A 6000-nucleotide genomic window follows, 5' to 3' on the forward strand; every position below is an offset into this window, starting at 1 on the left:
CCGGTGTGTTTGGGTTGGGTTAGGTAAGGACAATGGACTTAATGACATAATTTTCAGGTTTAGAAGGTAGCATTCCTTAGTTATAAGAAGAAAATTAAAGATTTAAAGTCATGCATGCAAGAAATACAACTGTTACAGCATGCGCTGTTTACAAAAAGTGAAGAAAGGTTTAAGTAATGTTTCAGTGCTCGGATGAATTTGTCCCCTTACTTCCTTTCCTGATGTGGGTCCTCTGGTGTCTGCGGCCTGCCTGATTTTTTCCATTGTTCTGTCCACATGCTCACACGCACTCGTGCTTTACAAATGATGCTCTTATTTCCATCATCACAATCAGAAAGCCAAAAAAACAAGGCATCACCCGTGGGCTCTTTTCTTTAATGGTGTTTTTGGTCTTTCGTTCTTGTGTTTTTATTATTCTGGCAGCGCTGTTTGTGTCTGTAGACAGTCTCAGACAGGCCAACCCAGTCTGAATGAGTGCAGAGGTCGTTAAAACCACTCTTATCCTCAACTTTTAATTGTAGGACTTAATTTTATGACCAATGCTCGTGATGTGCAGTTATGTGGCTGTAGCCTCAGACTGTCCTACACACTGTAAGTGCACTAATTGTTTAACTGAGACCGCCGGTTATTAACTTAGAGCTTAAAGACTGTAGCTGGGTATGCGCATGTTAAACTGAAAATGCAGGCATTATAGCTATTCTAGATGGTGAGTTGGAGAGTGAAACTGGGAAAGAGACCTTTGGTTTTTGTGTTCCTGTTGCTCAAGTGGTAGAGCATTGCGTTAGCAAGCACAAGGTTGGGGGTTCGAAGCCCAAGGAACACATGCTTGGAGAAAATTGTTAGCTTGAATGCAATGTAATTTCGCTTTGGATAAAAGCGTCTGCTAAATACATAAATCTCATTTAATTTAATTTAGGTAGCAGCAGTACAATTGTGCCATGAATGGATGTCATTAGCTGCCTAGCCGATGTGCTGTCCAGTCTGACCTCGGTGAAAAACCTATTCATTTCTTTAAATAAAAACAACTTACTGACCCCAAATGTTTATACAGTAGTTTATGACAACAGATCTTTTATGTCTGCATGTCTAAAAGCACTGGATGACTTCTTGATTGTCTTGGTGGTTGAGATGCTTAAGATAGTCATAACCTCTGCAGTGGATGTGAGACTAGGCCCGTCTAAAAAGTGCTTGTCCGTGTGTGTGAACGCACAGACGTCAGTGTGGGTCGGTTTCACCGCTGCTCTCTTTACAGCTCCTTTCATGTCTTGTTAATGAGAAAACCGCAACACCCAGCATTCCCCTTGTAAACGAGGACGAGTTAAAACCCAAATATGAATCACACTCAACATGGGTGATGCTCAAAAGTTGTAGTTTTTTTTAACAAAGATGCATTAAAGGGATAGTTCACCCAAAAATGAAAATTACCCCATGATTTACTTAAGCCATCCTAAGTTGTAAGTGCCTTTTTTTCTTTCAGACGAATACAATCAGAGTTGAATAAATAAATATTATAATAATGTTTATATTAGCATGGTGATCTAGATTTGGAAGCAAAATAAAGTTTGTCCATCCATCATAAAAAGTACTCCACATGGCTCCAAGGGTTAATAAAGCCCTCCTTAAGGGAAGGGATGCATTTGTATAAGAAAACTTCATAAACTGTAATCTCTAGCTTCTGCTATTGAGATGATGTAGGCTTAGCATAAGAGCAAGGACATTTTTTAATATGACTTTGATTGTATTTGTCTGAAAGAAGAAAGTAATATACACCTTGATTAGGTTGATTGCGAGTAAATCATGGGGTAATTTTCATTTTCGGGTGAACTATCATTTTTAAGAATGCATTGAAAAATACAGTAAAACATTTTTTATGCTATACAAAAGATTTCTAATTTGAATAAATACCGTTTTTAAATGTTCTAATCAGCAAAGAATCCTGAAATTATTTTTTACAGTTTCCACTTAAATGTTAAGCCAACTCTTCAGCAATAATAATAATAAAGGTTTCTTATAGCATCAATTCAGCATATTAAAATGATTTCTGAAGGATTGTGTGACACTGAAGACTGGAGTAATTATGCTGAAATTCTGCTTTGGCATCACAGTAATACATTAATCTATTAAAATAGAATACATAATAATAATAGTTTTTTATTGTAAAAATATTTCACAAAAATGCTGTTTTACTGTAGTTTTCATAAAATAAATACAGATTATATAACAAAAAATAAAACTATATAACAAAACCAAACTTCTGAACTGACTAAACATGTAATTTACAGTTGCAAGTATAGTGTGAGTTTCAGGATAGATGAGAGAAAGTCCAAATGCTGATGCTTTTATATAAAGGTTATGACTGTTTGAGAATACCCTTTTTGGGAGTCTGTGCGTTTAAAATCCAGACTATAAAGATTATTGGTCACTGTGATTTTGCCAAGTAAGACATGTTCCTGGATCAACATCTTCTGATGATCCTGGATCAACATTATTGTCCAAAAATATAGACTTAACCCAATCCCTACCCCTTAAACCTTACCCTACCCATAATTTATTCCTAAAATCAGTGGGAAATGATAGCTGATTAACAAGGGTGTAGAAGCACCTAACCCCGATTGTAAACCTGAAACAGATATTTCCTGAAAAGTTATATCTCTATTCTGATTGGTTAATTTGTATTTTGTTCCAGGTTCAAACAAGGATTTTGATCCAGGAACATGTTGTACTTGGTCAAATCACGCTTGCCAAAGAGTATTAATATTGTATAGTATATTAATTATTTATTAATACTTATTAATACTTATTAATAGCGTATAGTTTTAATTGTGGCTGATTGTGGAAAGTGTATTCTTGCCTCTCACCTGCTCAGTCAAGAAGTAATATAGACTCTCCTTTTACAAAACCAACAGAGCTTGGATACCCTTTAAAGAATGTACAAGGAGAGTACTTCCACGGGAAACCTGTCAGAAACATACAGATGGGAAACAATTGCATATTAACAATTGCATTATGTCGCTGATTAATGTTAAAAAAAAAAAAAGAGAGAGAGAGAGACCAGAACGTAAAAGGATGAGACATTCTGCACCACTGGGAGTCCAGGTTTTCTCTCATTAAGTTCATGTTGCTCGGCTCTTTAAAAGTGCTTAAAATGATTAAGTGTGTGAGAGGCACGAGATTAGACAATTAGTCATATCTGCATATGTACTCATGTTGTGCAATAGGAGGTCCCTCTCTGTCTTCTTGTGTATGTGTGTGTGTGTTAAGGGGTCAGGTAGAAAGGCCTACACTAATTGCCCTTTCCCCAGCGAGAGTATATGTATGTAGATTCATTTAGATTCCTCTGTGGTGAGCCCTCAGTTCATTCCACTGTCTTCATTATCATACTCTAATAACTATAGAACTGTGGCTTTTACAGAGAGAGAGATGCATGTGTAAGTGCCCTAGGGGTAGGAGGTGGGGATGGGTGTTCAGGCTGGTGAATCAAAGACCCTTGATTCATTTCAACTATCTTGAATAGGACAATCTGTAATCTCAGACATTGTATCACAAGGTGCTAAACTGTGCGTCTTGTGTTTAGAAACACCGGTGATATCTCTAAAGAAGTGTACATGCAATATGATACAATAAAAAATAAAATTATATGAAATAGTATTATACAATATAATTTTTAAGTCCTTAAATCAAGCTAAAAGCTGCAAGCTTCAAAAGTAATTATTCATGCCCTTTCATTTACTGGTGCTCAAATTTAGAGGGAGATTTTTTGTTGTTGTTCATTTGCTGTACTACAAATGTGTTGTCTGTCTTGACCATTTTTTGGTCTGTACCTGTGCTTGTTTTGTGCACTATGTGAATCTTTTCGTCTCTCTTTGTCTTCCTTTCTCTCTGTGTGATGTCATGTATGAGTAACGAGCGATGGGCACCGGTATTCATCACCCACTCCTGCACGTGCTCAGAGGGTCTTTATTATATTAATTACTCTTATTGGAAGAGTGATCATCGACCCAATCAGAATCCATCACATGCTGGTTCCCGTGGTGATCAGAATCCATCGCCAGTCGGATCCCATGACGATTGGCCTGGTAAATGATGACAGTAGCGTACAGGCTGATGACACATTGTATCCACAGGGCATTTCTTGTAAATTTATATATGTTAGCACAGGCTAAGCTAACAGCAGTGTGCTGTTTGCCAGTACTTCCCAAATTCTAGTGCATCTCAGCACGGGTTTATTAAAATTTCCCAGTGCTTTTGTTAATTTTTTAAGTTCTGTGCAGCTGTGTGTACTTTAGTGAGGTACTTAGACCTTCAGAGGCAAACATATCTGATGCTCTCACAAATGCTTGCTTCTTCCAAATAATCATTCTATCATCCTATCATTTTTCAGTTCACATTTTACTTTGCCGTGTCATTTGTAGTACCCTAGTGGCCTCAGTTTTGCTTCCTGACAACATTTTCTCCTCTTTATATTTAAAAATTTAATTTGACAGCCTCTAAACACAGCTTCAGGGCTTGTTTGGCAACACTAATTGGGTTGGATGAACCAGGGCAATCAAGTTGTATAAATTAGGCAATATAACAATGTAATCAATATACCTTAGCATGCCACTTTAACAGCAGAATTCAGGTTATAGAGTTAAAGCCATCATGTCGTAATGAAAGAACAACTGTTTCCGATACCTCTGCTGTTGCACTAGATGTTTGCTTCATGGTCAATTGACTTGGCAGTTCATCCATGCCTCTGTTAATTGAACGAGATAAGGCAAGAGTTAGAGAGACTGAGAACGGGAGTTGGTGTAGATAAGACGGTAGAAAAATGTGTGCAAGAGAGAAAGTGATTTAGCACTAAAGCACCATTGATTAGCTGTTCAGCTTTGCAATGGTTTTCGGTCAACTTAGCCTCATCACAGCAGCACAAACACATAAACACCCATAATTGACTCATTTAGAGGTGGGAGGAGACTGTGGATAATGAACCTGGGGATTAGCCATTGTTCTTTTAGCAAAGAGCCAATGAAAAGCCTGTAACCCTGCATGCGTGAGCTTGTTTGCAACCGTACAAAAGCAAAAGCAAGTGTGCGTGTTTCGAATAATGGAAAAGATACTGAGGACAAAGGTGGCCACAGTGTATTCTTTCCCTCATTTTCTCTCCCTTCTCTCACAGCTCCAATCATTCATCACCCCATCATGCCCTCTCGATAGGGTGGAACTGGCTGGGGTGTCCTGGGATACGGTACTGGACAGGGAATGATGGGATAGCATAGTCGCGATGTCATCACTAATCTGGCGCTCTCATCCACTGAGCTACATCTTCATTTATCAGCGAGCTCCTGTGCCATTAAAGCTGCTGCACACACTTTGCACACACACACATACAGCTCAGTAGAGCATTGGGCTGGGCAGATGGAATAAATATAGATAGAATTGGTTTGATTGAAATAGAAAAGGCCAGTGAGTTCCTGTGTGGCTGTCAGAGGAGAAAGAGAATGGATGGATATTGGCAGGGTCATGCATAGACCTTTTGAGGGGCATATGCTGAAACTGAAAAAGCCCCCCCCCCCCCCCCTTTTATTGGTCACATCTTAATGACAAATTAAATAAGACACAATAATAGTCTCAAAAGTTTCACTACACTTCCTCTAAAATAAGACCGCAATGAAAAATTTAAAGGGGTCATGTGACGTGGCAAAAACTCACATTATTTTGTGTATTTGGTGTAATGAACTGTGTTTATGTGGTTTAATGTAAAAAATACATTATTTTCCTCATACTGTACATTATTCTTTCTCTTCTACGTCCAGCCTTTTTGAAACGCATCGATTTTACAAAACTCAAAAGCAAAGTGTGCTCTGATTGGTCAACTATCCATTGCATTGTAATTGGCCGAATGCCTCAAGCGCGTGATTGAAATGTTACGCCCCTTATAATACTGTGATGTTGTGTCAAACGACAAAACAAAACCAATAAAACCCATTACAAACTAGGCATTTGTTGCATCCATTGGGG

The sequence above is a fragment of the Carassius gibelio genome, chromosome A19 (assembly GCF_023724105.1).
Source record: "Carassius gibelio isolate Cgi1373 ecotype wild population from Czech Republic chromosome A19, carGib1.2-hapl.c, whole genome shotgun sequence".
NCBI lineage: Eukaryota > Metazoa > Chordata > Actinopteri > Cypriniformes > Cyprinidae > Carassius > Carassius gibelio.